The 14,977-nt window shown below is 51.0% G+C and overlaps 1 protein-coding gene across 2 annotated transcripts in view; it reads left to right on the plus strand.

Moving 5' to 3' along the window:
• Sema1a (semaphorin 1a) overlaps positions 1-14,977 on the plus strand; it is a 181,099-nt gene that overhangs the window by 29,785 nt on the left and 136,337 nt on the right. The gene's annotated exons all lie outside the window — the stretch shown is intronic.

Raw genomic sequence — 14,977 nt, forward strand, 5'->3', positions numbered from 1 at the left:
TCGGTGACTGCGAACCCTAATCAGTGACATAACCAGATCCCCTCCCCCCCTGCCACGGATTCTAGGAAAAAGAATATAAAGCTGTATCGACCGGTGTGTCCCGTTTAAATGATTAAAACGCGCGATAGCACACGGATATTCGAGGAAAACTCCGTCATCGACGATTCGCAACCGTATCGATCTCTCGCTCGCTCGCTCGCGCGCGTTCGTTCGTTGCTCGTTCGGCCGCGGTTCGACCGACCGATCACGCCGCAAACAAAAAGGATCCGCTCGATGGTGCGCGAGGGATTAAAGTGTCTACGGTGCAATTAAAAAGCGACGAGTTCGTTGATCGATCGATCGATCTATATATGTATCGCGCTCTTTTACTTGTCTCGACTCGGCTCTGCGCCCTGTTCGTCTCGCTCGCGAGGGACAAGGAGGATTCTGCGAGCGGGAACACCGCGCTGTCAAGGCCGGAGCTTTTCCGCGAGAGACCGAGACCGGGAGAGAAGGAAGGAACGGAAGAAAGAGAGAAAACCAAGTGACGCCGGAGAGTACAAAGCGTCCCACATCCGAGGCACTCGACCTTAACGGCACTCGGCGTGTTCGTAGCGATGGTACGGGACCGACGCCCGACATCCATCATTCTTTCCGCGGCGGAACGATGTTTCGGTGAGAAAGGGAACGAAATAAATTGCCTCGAACCGAGTGCATCCTATCCCGCCCGAATGCCACTCCATTTCCACGAAACTTTGCGACGTCTTCGCTCCGAACGCCCTATCGGAGCCAGTTCTTGTCTCTCGTTCTCTGATTTCTTGCCAATGAACGAGCACGAAAAGCCGTGCTCAACTTTGTTTGTCAAAGAACTCCTACCCTGTGGACTCCTCTGTTTAGGGGACTTTTCGAATTGTGCGTTGTGTCCCGTTTACCTGCGTCCCGACCACACTAATCCCCGAACCTGGGCAATCGTTTGAAGGCCATTTTTCGGGAGAACCACCGACGTAATTTCGGAGCAGAACGTTTCCCTGCCGGTGAAATTGGAAGTGGATTTCCTACGAACAAATGTAAGGGCAAATATCAACTATAACGTGCTGAACGAATTACACAATGTTTCTCCACGACAACTGTCTGTGCGATATCGATCGGTGCCTCTCCTCTTGTTATGCTCATCCATCTCTCATTCCTTTATTTCACTCACGCAACACTCGTGTCTAGACGTACCCCCAGCTACATTCTTACACAAACGAATCCGTGTGGAGCGGTCCGAGCGGAAACTCGTTTGCACCCCGAGAGAGGGAGAGTGTGTCGAGGACATACGAAATCTGTGGAATCATCAAAGAGAAGAACAGTTTTGGGAGTTTGGCGTTGGTTAGGGATTTAGTACGTCCGTTGGGGGGCTTGGCTAGGGTGCCACTTCGATACGCTAGCGTAGTTTGGCGAATCGGTGGCGGAAGTACGGCGGTAGTAAGCCGGAACATAAGCTCATTAGGTCGTTATGAATTTCGTCCGTGTATTATTTTCCAATAGGAACGGGGACAGAGGCGCCGGGCGACAGAGGGATCCCCACGGCAGGAATTGAAATTACACGAAGCACGTGTTATTAATACGCCACTGGCATTGCGGCGACGGCGCTGTTTTGCTCACTGAGCCAGAATTTCTGCTAATTCTACAACGGGGCGAACCACGCCGCAGAACCGAAATTGTAATCGCCGGGAAACGCATATTGCCGTTATGAGAAGGGGATGATCGCCTTCGCTGACGCAACACTATCGGCGGAAGTGCGTTGCTCGCTGTTCCGCTATTCGTTGATGCATACTTTTACTCCATATCACTCGGCCAATCAACACATTGCCTGCCTTAAAAGTCCATGCTTCAGGACTGAAGACTTTCTAACCCCTATCACTGTAATATCGAGTCAAACTTGTCGCAAAGATTTCCTGATAAATAAAATTCTATTTTGTCGTTGCATGCAATGAATATAAATTTTCTTTTCCTCTTGGGCAATCATGAATTACATAGAAGTTCTAATCAGGGACCAAAAGTAACAGTTATTCTAAAATTATCTACGATATAAAGTTGATTATTAGTGAAATTTAAGATAATGCACACGAAATATAAAGAAAAAAATTGGAAGAACAAAATTATTAAAAAATATCGATTTTTATACTTTTTGGTTACAAATGACAGTTATTAGTGTCCAAAAATTGGGTCCTTCTCGATAACTGATGAAGAAAAACTGTTTCGATTGCTCAAAGCAGTTATCGATGAGAGAAATTCATTTCGATCACTCATAACAGTTACCGATGATCGAAGTTCTTTTCACTTGTTCATAATAATTATTGATGAGAAAATTCATTTTGGTTGCTTATTTGTTGAGTTGTCTACTCTTTTTCGAATGGAGCAAGCCTGTGAAATTCATTGAGAAGTTTTCGTACAACAAGACGAATCAACAGAACATAAGAACAACACAAAATCCGTCTGTTTGTCACGTTAAATTTTGATTGTAGCAATTCATTTTACGAATAAAAAATTTATGAAATAATTGATTGTCTACCGTTTGAAAGTTGTACTATTTAATACTAACTATTACACATTTCCTTCATCAGTAACTGTTGTGAGCGATCGAAATGAATTTAGCTCATTGATAACTGTTACGAGCAATCGAAATAAATTTATCTCATTGATAACTGTTATGAGCGATCGAAATAAATTTCTCTCAACGATAACATGTACCAACAAGAGAAAAATTTTTCGATTACTTATAATCATTATTTGTAACCAATACGATTTTGGTCGATGAAATACTTGTTACTATTCCGTGATTTTTTTTCTTTTTGGTTATAACAGCTATGGTCTCTAGTTCTAATTACTGCAACCGTAAAATAAATCGTAGCGTAAGAGGTTGATGGACCCTTCGACAGCAACATCAATTTCAATTGTATATCAACAAGTCACTACCCGGGACGTCATCTAAGAATTTAGTTTCAGATTATATGACCTAAACAAAAATTGTTAAGCTGCCTTTTAGTGTAGTACAACTACTGAAAATCCTGTTACATAACAGGATTCCAGTAGGTGAAATGTTAACTGCCCATCGAAAACTCTGTGCGCGTCGACAATGTCGCCGTTGCGTTCACCTCCACAGTACCTCGTAAAATCAGAAAATCCTAAGCGATCATATTTTCCTCTACCCTCTCGCCGGCTGAATGGAATTCTTGTGGAATTCGATTGGCACGAACCTCCCCCAAGTAGAGGAGATTAAGGCGCGCTACACACATCCGTTTTTCTAACATGCGGCGACCATGCGGTACCGGAATTGCGGTCTGAAATACTATGGATTCAATTAGACTCCGTTCAGACACGGCAGAATCCGCGCGATTTGAACCGCGCGAACCTTACATTAGCGTTTATGTATTCGTTCACACGCAACCGCGCGGTTTCCTCCATATCTGATCTATTGCTTAGGCGCTGCACATTTGTTTGAACAATATTTACCGCAATTTCGTTGCCGCACGCTAGAAAAATAGATGTGTGTAGCTGGCCAAACGCGTGTGTGCCTGATTTATCCGGAACGTACGATTCGGCGATCGCCGAACTACCGGTGGAGGATCGTCGCAACTACTGGGTTCTTTCGTGGACTCGCCGTTGCGTGGAAACGGTTTTCCGCCGATCGTTTTCTCATGCGGAGGCGACGTTATCTTCCGGTTCGTTGGCCCCGAAACGTGAAAAGCATCGACGCACGGCGATATTTCAACGGCTGCGGAAGAATGGACCGCGTCGCTGCGAATCGGCCGTCTACCTGCGTTGACGATCGGTCGTTTTCCACGAGAAAAAACGATGGGAAAAAAGAGAAAGAACAGGGCGTGAAATATCTGCGTGCCTTTCGGACATCGTAAATCAGAGCTCGGCCACTTTCCGCTGGGGACAGGCCGCTTAAAAAATCGAAACCGCGGCGGCGCGGCGCGGCGTGGCGGATACGATCACCGGCTCTGGCTTTGGCTCGGGCTACAGCTTCGGCATCGGCATCGGCTTCGGATTCGGCTCGAAGCACACTGGTCATTACCGGGAAGAGGGAGATCGCTGAACTGGAACCGAGCGCCACCGCGTCCCTTTGCCGGTCGAAACCTGGCCGGATCGATAGCGACGTCGACCGAAAGCTATCGGCGGCGCGGTGCTCTGGGAAATTTGGTGGCGAAACGCGAAACGGCTCTTCGACGTCGAAAAACACGCGGAAATACGAGGCAAAATCGCGAAGGCGTCGCGACGGTGCGCGTCGTCGTGTGATGGATGCCCGTGTGTCGCGCCGGTAACGGATTTACGCGAACACGTTATCAAAAGACACCGCGGATACAATCCGCGGTCAATAACAGCGCCGGTAACCAGTTCATTATGGAATCGCAGTCCGAATGGGAGCGCTGGATCAGAATATGGGCTATAGCGGCCAGTTAATCCATATTACGGTAACTTTATCTGGCAGCGAGGAATACCGCAACGGACCAATCACAGCACGGCCTCCGACCGATGAGAGGATACATTATGATTAGTTTCAGTATACCGTATAGGCGTCCCAGCACGTATAACCCGACCTCGGTCCAACCACTGGCTAAAATTACTGGGAATCGTGTCGATTGACTCCGTCGTGCTTCGAGGATCGTGAAACGTAATTCCGCTTTCGCAGCTTCGATCGCATCGATTCTGTTTCTCTTTACTACCTTTTTTCTTTTATAGTTCCGTTTTCCTTTTCCACGTTTTCGCGTTTCTGCATGCGAGAGAGCGAGAGATACAGAGACCAACGTTGACTCGCGGAGAACGGGTCTTTCGCGAATCCACACCGCGGATTAATGCCAGACAATTGGAGAGGTGTGGGAGAGCTCGCGAGCCTGGAAATGATTGATTCGATGCAAGAGGATAGGATAGAGGAGAGCGAGGGGTGGCCGAACGTACCGAACGGGGGGTGGTGTGTCTCCCCTTTTTAAGAATTCTCTTTGAGGATCGTTCGCGTGTACGTACCACCCCCGCATTTTTTGTGAGCCTCGAGTGTGTACTCGACGATAGAATAAGTAGCATACTGGCATTGCCGAGGGGTTCATAAATCTTTTGTCGAGAAGATCCCCCTTGCCATGCTCGATCCAGGAAAGCAAAAGGTCAAAAGCAAAGGCTGTCGGCAGCGTTCGGGGGGCGGCGGCGGTTCCTTCGTTACTTGCCCGAGTACAAGTAAAAGTGTCCTCTTATCGCGGGTGTTGACTCGACCTCCGCGGGCCGAGGAATCTTCGCAAATACGATTTCCACCGCGAAACTTGGATGGAGTTTCGCATCGCGTCATTTCCGACGATTGGTTCCGTAATGCTTCCCATCCCCCACCGCGGCGACTCCACGCGACGCGACGGATAAACGATTAGTTGGCGATTTTATTATCGACTCGAAGCTCTCGGCGGATTCTTTAATATCGAGACAGCGGGACGCGTCTGCCAACCCCCGCCGCGTCGCTGCTCCTCGAGTAGAAACTTGCTTTCTCCGAGTAGCTATATCGCGGCCAAAGTCCAACCCCTGCTTCAAAGAGAGCGCCCCGGACTTTCCATGCATTAATATAATTTCACCGATAGGAGGATCGAATAAAATAAACTCTGGAATAGTTTCGGTCAACGGGACGCGGGCGATGGGTAGGCGGAGGCGGCGTTTCGTAAAGGTCGAGGATAAGTTTAACCGAAGACGTTCGCCGTGCCGGTAATCTCTTAATATACCGCTGCGCGAAATTACGCCGGTCGAGATTTCTTGCGGTGTTTAATTATTCGCGTGCCCTTAACCTCTAGATTAAAATATCGTGTCTAGAAGGCGAGAGTGCTGATAACGAGGCACGCTCTGCTCCGGTAAAAGGGAACGAGGAAGAGGTTAACGAGATTCTCTCCCTCGTTCTCCTTTTTCTCGCGCGCTTTGAGTCATCGTAGTTCGATAAAGTTGTAGAGCAACCAGTAGCCGTCTATTTTCCTTCGGCCGGGCGTCTTCCGCATCATTGGATCGAATAATAAAATTAAACGGCGTCGTAGCTCGTTCGACATCTTCCTCCGCGACATAGTCGACCGATCTCTCTCGCTCACGAGTTTCCCAATTTTATTTTACTCTGGTCCCATTTGTTTTTCTCCGCTGGTCGTCTATCCATCGTGCTTCGATCGTTGGCTCGCGGCCTATCCTTTGTTCTTTGTTGTCCGTGCGTGGCGTGGCACGGCAGCACGGTCCGGCGTGGCCTAGCGTGGCCTAGCGTGGCGTGGTGTAGCAAGGCGAACCGAGGCGATCTTTTCCTCCTCGATTTGGCCGGTGCAGAAATTGGTTTATCGGCGGACAAAGTATGAATAATTCAAACCGGACGATTCACAGTCCAATCAATTCGGATCCGAAAGCAACGCGGCGAGCGGCAGCCCGTCGTCCAAGGGGAGATGCTCGCTCGCTCGCTCGGACAGGGTGGAACGAAAAGGGCCATTAGTAGTAGCAGGACGGTCTATCCAGCCTAATGCGAAGGTCGAATCGTCCGTCGCGTCGCGCGTACTCTCGCCAATCAAGTTCAACTGCCCTCCGAGCGAATCGAACAATAGTCGAGAGCAATAAAAGTAATCTGTGCTCTCGAGCACGATCGTAGACAATTCGTCTCGCGTGCGCGTATCCAAATTTTCGAGCGGAAACGCGCGCGCCGATCCGTTTATAGGCGATGTCGGCAGCGAGAGGAGAAACGGTTTACGTTCGAAACGATTCTACCCCGACGACTGTTTACGAAGATTCTCGCGAAGAAAGCGCGGCGCGGCCGTTTCCGTGCTGCAGAAATTCAATGAAGGAAGCTTGGTCGGGGAACGGAGAGAGGATCGCAAATCGGATCAGCGTGGGTCGAACACGAGTGCTTTGATTGTACAGGTTATCACGGAAATTCTTGCCGATGGACGGCTAATTGACGGGGACGCGCGCGCTAACGGATCTAAACGGATCTATCCGTTGGATCGCACAAGATCGATCGAAATCCAAACAATTTCGACGTCTCTGTAATGGCATTCGATAGGGGCAGGTGCCCTTCGTTCCGAAACTGTCGAGCCAACGAGTGCCTGTCTAAAGTAAAAGCAATGCATAATTAATTCAGCGGGACGGCGAATCGATGCAATGTGCGCGGGGCACGATGATGCGGGAAATGGACCTACGGGGGCTAAGATGCAGAGAAAATGCGGCAGAAAAAGAGGACAAAACGGTGCCCGACGGAAAGATAGAAAAAAAAAACGAGATATCAAGAGAAGCAGGGAAAGAGAAACGTGTGCGTGACATTTGCGTCGCTCTGGAAACAACAAGAATCGCAAACTCGATTACACTGGGTTTCCTCCATTGTTGATTTCCGCTCGCGATTTTTCCGCAATGTAATTGTTGGGACGTGCATATGTTCGTTGGTCTTTGTTCTTTTTGCGTGTACAGGGAGGTGGACCGGATATATGTATACGAGCTAGTTGATACGCTCTTTTGGTTTCGAGTTTTTCGACCGACGTCGACCCAGCCCGAGTTTCGAATTGAATTTTTCGGCAAATAATATAGGTACCGGTGCGCTCGGAGTCGCGCCGACTCTGGGCACGATTGTGCTCCGCGTGCTCTCGACACGCGTAATTAGCGAAACGGTTAGATGTTATCAATTGTTGTCGCAGTCGCATGTTTATTGAATAATCGTTGCGTTCGCGTCAGACGCGCCTATCCGGGGTGAAGCACGTTGGTAGACACGCGAGCGAGCGACGCGTACGCAACCCTTCGTCCTTTGCCCTTCGCCCTCCGCCCTTCGCCGATTTCTCGTCGCGCGTCACTCAAATATCAGACGCGCCGTCGCTATCAGCGGCTTCCGGCTGCATCGCGAAACCATCGGGCGGTAGCCGAAGTCTTAGTAGATTGTAACTTACGCCAATCCGTTGCAATTTGCGGTTTAATCGAGCGTATCTGCTGGATCAATACGAGTGGCTCGTCCTCCCGCCGCGTTTCTCTCTCCATTGCGTTTCTAAACTTGGAGTTTCTGTCTACTCTGGCTCTCCGAGCTCTTCCCGTCCCCGTCCCCGGTCTCGTCCGTGCCGAGCCGAGCCGAGTCGAGCCTTCCCGTCCCGTCTTTCCTCCTCGTTTCACTTTTCCAGCCGGAGCGAATCCCGTTCGGCCTCCCGGCGAGTATCGTCCGGATCTTTAAAAGCTTTCCATCAGCCGCGTGGAAAAGTTTGTACGGGATCGTAAGATTATCATCGTTTCGATCGGACGGCGCTGCTCGCGATTGATTCGAGAGAGTCGGACGCGAGAGAGAGAGATGCAATTTTCCCGATTTCGAAGCACCGGGAAAAAGTTACTACGCGGCGTTTCGATGGAATACGCGAAAGGACCGACGAACGGGATCGAGAAAGTCTTCCAAATATTCTTTCCACTCGTTCTCCGTCGCGCGCGACACCGAGACACCGCGTAGAAGTCTTTTCGCCTCGAAACCTTCCCCCGAACGGATTACACGAGATCCCTGGACGACTTTAAACTTCGTTCCGCCGATCTTGTTCGCGCGACGCGACCGGCTCGGCTCGGCTCTGCTCTGCTCGACAGCGTGCGTTTTCTCGCGCCTCGATTAACTCGAATTTACGTGCTCGGACGACTACTTCGAGGACTAGACGATCGTATTTATCGATGAGCGATCGTTCGAAGCGTCTCGATACGCCCGGGAGAGGATATCCCGGTACGCGGAGTTTTCTCCCGCGAATTTCACGGGGAATTTGCGCACAGGGCGCCGCGCGTGTTACGTTAATTAACTCGGACAAGAATTTCGAAATCGTTCCCCTGGTTGTCGTAAATTTGCGACGAGGGTCGCTCGAATCTCTAATTTGAAAGTGCCGCGAGAATAATTGCGACGATCGTCGGCGGCCGTGATAAATAAGGTTAATACCGTGGCATTTTAGCGCGGCTTTGTTTCACGGATGGTAATATCGTGGCCAGTGGAACGTTGGCGTGGTTCCGCGCGCCGCGCCACGCCGCGCCACGCCACACCACACCATGGGGAATTCATTACGCGTACAGCTTCCGCACTACCGTAAAAAGAAAGGAGCTTTTCACGGATTAGGATCGTCCCTTTCCGTCTCCCGTTTTCGACCGGCGCGCCAGTGTATCTCTCATCCCTCTCTCCTCTCTTCTCTCGTCTCTCTTCCGTCGTCTCTCGGCAAAAGAGCCGAGGACGCTTGCACGTCCGCGGCTCCGTTAATGGCGAACGGAAATATCGTCGGGGCTTTTCAGCGGTCATTGCCGCGGAATGGTGACTCGTGTCCTACGAGATCGATCGGTCTCTCGAGTATCCTGCAGAATGCGTCACCCCGCGCGGCGCGTATTCCGTTCTCGCGGCCGTTCTGTGTACATGATCCTTCTCCTAGAACATTGCCGTCGCATACACACACACACACACACGCTGTACGCGTCGCCTTGCCTTGCCTCGCCTCGCCCCGCGTTATTAATTACACCCGTGTACGCTCGACAGCACCCGATCGTAATCTTTCACGGTGCTCCCCATCGGAAAATAGTCTATGGAAACGAGCGACGCCGGCTCCAAGCCCTTCGTCTCAGTCTCTTCGATTCGATGATTCTCTTCTTCACCCTTCTGGGATCTCCTGCGGTCCATGTCGGTGAACACGTTAACTGCCGAATCATAATCCGTGAAAAGAATTTAACTCGATGTCGGTACGCTGTATTGACTCTGAGAATATCTCGAAATTGATTAGAGTGGGTTAGATTATTACATGCGATGCGTTCTCGCGCGTTATTGTTCGCTTTCTAGAATTTGAAGATAGTTAGGGGAAATATGTAACATATGCGACATCATCTGTCGTCGACCATGCGCAAACTAACACTTCATCTTCGTTCTCGAAAGGTTAATTAATAAAACCGAAACTGGGAAGACAACATTTATCATACTGATTCCTCCTGTGACCTTTCACGTCCTCCATATCGTAATTTAATCTACTGGACTATAATAAAAATTAATTTTCTAGACTTGGTCAAAGTATAATGTCTCCCATATGTGTTATAATATATTGTCTCACATTGTCGTAGACATCGTAATCTGCTTGAAGAAGGATGGCGAAATGCCGAGAACCAGAAAGTAGAATTCTATCTCGCGGATGTTCGGCAGACGTTGTTCGTAATTTTTGGTTATTATAGCGATATTGGGGTTAACAGGCTCCGAATGTCGAATCGATATCGGAGAAGAACGATGGAGCATATTCGGTAACGAGGCGACCAAGATCCGTCGGTTTTAAAAATCGCTTTCCGTTCGCGTCTGCCTTTGTAGCTCGTTGACCGATCGCTCCTCTCTCACCCAGTCAAGATTTCTCGCCTCGAGTCACGAATCAGAAGCTTTTCAATCGGTCCTCGGTACGACTGGCACCCCAGAAGATCGATCGTCTCTTCTCCATCTCTTTCCCTTTCTCTTTCTCCGTCCGCTTTCCGTTCTGCAGGACGATGCGTCGGTCGTAAGATAGCGGAAGCCTAAGGGAGGGAAAGGTAGGGACAAATGGAGGGTGTCCGGAGGGTGCTTCTACTCGGGCACCGCTGCTCTCGGAAACGAGTCTCTCTCGCTCGCTCTCTCCTTCTCGCCTCGTCCCTTTCCACCGACACCATCCTCTAGTTCTTGGAGTTCCTGTGTCTGCATTTCTGCCTGTTCTCTCCCCGATTCTGTCGCCTGGCCTCGCCTCGCTCGTTCATTCTCTTTCTCCGTCGTCGCTTCCGCCTAATATCGTGGCTTAAGATGTCCGATACACGGACGATCGACTTTGCGCAGGCCGTATGCCGTCTGCCGTCTGCCATGTGCCGTGTGCAATGTGCATTCTCGTAGAACCGCAGCCTCGTAGACGGAAATGAACGAAGAGAAGAGAGAAAGATAGTCGTCTATCGGGTGTCCAAAGAAACCTGCTACGGGATTAGCTTCTCTACACACGATATTTTTAATTTCATAGCATCGTTGTCGACGCCGCCGCGCCGTTGTTGCTCTGTATGCTTTAGCCGTGTTCGCGTAAGTTTGTCCGATCAAGAATTTCCGATCGTTCGCGGCCGGCATACGGATCGAGTTGCTCCGGCCAAGATTACGAGTTTTCCGTTGGTTTTTGTTAATCAAACAGAAGTTTCGGAGATCGGTTAAAAGTTGGCTCGTTTCTTCTCCGGGGAAAGTTGGTGAACGCGCGTTAAACAGCTGCACGGTCGAGCAACCCTCTACACGCGGCTTGCCGCAGAGTCGCACGGAGAAAAGAGTGGTTTGTGAAGAAAGAATGAGCGGTTTACGGTTTCGGGGAAAGAGAGGAGTTCCGAACACAGGGACTCGGAATTGGCTGCAGCCTCGAACGCAGTATTTGAGCCTGCCCGTCCTGCCCTCGGATCATTTTGCAGAGGAGAAACGAGTCGGGCGGCTCGAATAACACTGCCGTCGCCCTCGCCTCGCCTCGTCTCGTCTCGCATCGTCTCGCATCGTGCCTATACGGGCACCGTTTGCCTCGAGCTGGACCGTTGGAACGATGAAAAATCGTGGAATTCGATCGCGCCCGGTGCTTTCCAATTTCTTTCGAACGATCGAAATTATTTTTCGATCGAGTCACCGCCGCTAACAACAACCGTGTCCGGTCAGTTTTCTCGTTATCGCGACGCGGTCAGTATTTCGAGCTAATATCGTTCAACCTGGTCGTGCAAATATTTAAGCCGTCCCCGAAGAGCAGGACGCAACCAGCGAGAGACAAAGACACGGACGGGGACAGGGGCAGGGACAAGGATGGCGAGGGAAAGAGAGGAAGAGTTTGGAAACGACGGAGAAGAGGAAGAAAGAGCGAGGGATGGTGGATGGAGGACGGAGGATGGGAAATGGGGGATGGGGGATGGAGAGAACAAGGGAGCAAGAGAGAGGAATTGGTGGCTGCATCATATATCCCTTGTGGTGGTCGAGTGTGCCCGCTGCGTCGGTGGTGGTCGTGTGGGTGAGGGGGTGGCGGCCACGTGACCGCCTACGGGCGCCATGTTAGGCACGAGGGATGCCGATTTCGCACGAAGTCGCACGAAGTCGCACGAACTTGGAGTCGCCATGTGGTCCTCGCGGGTTCAGCCGATCAATACCTTGCCGGCTGCTGGCACAGCCAACGGAGAACCAACTTGTGCACGCGGAACAACGATCATGGCAACGACTACGAGGACGATTCTGGCATTTTCGGAATCGCCGTCGCCTCTTTCAGCTTCCCTCTCATAATTTGCAACCCGTTCGTTCCGTTCGTACCGTTCGTTCGGTTCATCGTAGCCGTAGAACGAAACAGACCCGAGAGAAAACAGGAGGATGACTCCGAATCTCTAGCTACATACCCTCCGCCATAACATATTTATCGAGAGTATCTTTGTCGGGGAGATCGACCGACAAAGGAGTCGCGTTGTTCCGTTGTTTCCGCGCTCACCCCTCTGTGGGGGCACGAGGTATCGTACGCGTCTAATTTGACGTAGCCTCGTATCCTCCCGCGTGTCTATACAACCATGTGCGCACGTGGTTGCCAATGCGCCCAACAAACACCACGCCGGTTCTCCAAGATTTGCCCGACATTGCTCGCGGTTTGGCAAAGTTTGTCACGGCTGGCGCTGCGGCACTAGCGAAGAGAGCGTCGAACAGAATTTTTGATGGTCGGCGGCCAAGCATAGCTCTACTCGTCCTTCTACTATAAAAGTATACATTCCATTTCGATTCTTCGCTGGTATTCCAATGTGCTCGTACCCTAAGCGGCCAAGGATTTACCGGCCGTCTGATCCTTGAAGAAAATTGCCTCAGCCGTATACGCGTCGAGCAGCGACCGATCCGGCGGCTGATTCGATTTCGAAATCGAACATCGTTCGTGGGGAACCGTCGCGTTCCGAAATGTTCGCGGGGAACTCTCGTCGATAACGCTTTCGTTTCGGTGAAAAAGGTTCGCGGGCCGCGTCGACGGGCCACAGGCAGCAGCGGCGATCGTGAAATATGAAACACGCGCGAGCCCCGTTTCATTCGGCTCGACGTTGCCCGTGCCAAAGTAAAATGGACGCGGTGAATAATCACGATAGTTTCGATTATTGAAAGAGGCTCTCGTGCGCATCTGTTCCCTCGCCGACGCGATGCGATGCGATGCGATACGATGCGACGAGATGGTCTTGCATCCATCCCATGCTGCCTGCATGCCAAGGTGGTGCGAAAGCACGCAGGGATCGGGGAACAAAGCTCGTTCCGGATCGTGGCATTTCGAGGTGCGATCGTTCTCCGTCTGTTTAAGAGGCAGCACGTAGCGTGTCCCCGCGATGCTCGATTGCCATTTCCAATATCCTTCCCCCCCTGCCCCTTCCGTGCTCGCTGGATGAAGCATCGTGTATATCTGCCGGCTGCGCGACGCGACGGGGAATCGATAGAATTTCGTCGTCCCGTACTTTCGCCTATCTCCCTTTCCGTTTTGGTAATCCACTTAATTCAATCCACCGCTCCCACTCTCCACCGCGTTGATCCCTGATGCCAACAGTCTCGCATTAGTTTCTTTCGGGCTCGACAATGTTCGCCCCGCTAATTTCTCGTTGCTTCGATTCTTCCACCCCGCTGTGGTGCGCGGCGCCGTTCCGTTCGCGCCTCTATCGCACGGTGTTTTCTTTTCAGAATTTCCAAGGGAAGGAAGTGGATCGCGCCGTCGATTGCCAGAGAGACAACTTCTCTCGCGACGTTGATCTCCGAGGCAATCGGGAAGACGCATTCGCCGTGGTGTTCGAATTTGCCAACGGCGTCCACCGAAGCGCGAAATAATTAACGACCGGTGCAGCAATCACCGGAGACGAAAGGTCTCCTGCGTCTACTTAGCTCCGTGTCACCGAGCGCCGCCGTCTACCAGGGCGTGTTCGATTTCCAATAAACATCCCCGACCGATACTCGTGCTCGTGGAGATGTTGGCTCGCGATCGAACATCCGTAGAATGTCCCCGTTCTCCCTTGGCCCTGTACCAACCCTCGGTCACCCCGTCGACGATGCTCTCTCGTCGTTCCGCGAGCGCATACATCCGTCTACGTCCGGTTCTGGAGTCGGGATCGTCGGGACAGATTATGGAAAAGCTATGCGCTCGAACAGAGATAACGAATACGCGAGTCGAAGGGACTAAGGGACGCGGAGATAGCGACGACGAAACGACCACGAAAAACCGCCGCGGTGTAGAAACACGGAGCGGATCGTCTCGCAAGAAGTGAGGGGAGTGGCAAGCTCGAGCGTGGAAGGGTCCGTTCTCAGGGTTCGCCGGCCCAATCCGGCTTTACCGTCTCATCATGCAAATTGTACGACTGCGAGATAAGTGGAGAGGTGCCGTTATCGCTGTTCACGCACGTTGCTCCTTGGGAACGCGGTCGCAAACGCGCGCCTTCGTGACGATCGAATCGAGGATCGATCCGGCGCGTTGGTTGGCGACGCAAAATTTCTCGCGATGAACGGTGCTCCCGTCCAACTACGCGGTTTCGATCGTACGCGGATCTTTTTCACATTTATTTCTAGTCAATATAGCATATGTGTACAGTTGACTGCATCGTGGCGAGTAAGAGAGGTGAGAAAGAACAAATATCAATTGGTTGACGTGAACTAATTCCTCGAAAATTGCCCTCGTTTGTATAAAAATTAGTGGCGCTGAATTCAAACACTTAATGAGCACTGCGAGGCTGCGGCTAGCCAAAGAAAAGACTGTCGGCGTTTGACAATATCAAACGTGCCTCACACTTGATCACTTGAAGACGCTCTACACGAATAATACTCTATGCACACGCATTTCAAGAATATATAAAAGTATGTATATTTGAGGGGAGTCTTGGGGTATCTCTAACCCGCGGGTTGTCCAAGGAAGCACTATCGTCTGGCGAAATCAAACGCGATTATCTGGAGCCGCGTATTTTCCGCGAACGCAACAGAGTCGGTTGAACGGAGAACAGGATTATTTTCGCTGGCCGTGCGACGGGCATTTAA

Source organism: Lasioglossum baleicum, chromosome 5, assembly GCF_051020765.1.
Source record: "Lasioglossum baleicum chromosome 5, iyLasBale1, whole genome shotgun sequence".
Taxonomy (NCBI): Eukaryota; Metazoa; Arthropoda; class Insecta; order Hymenoptera; family Halictidae; genus Lasioglossum; species Lasioglossum baleicum.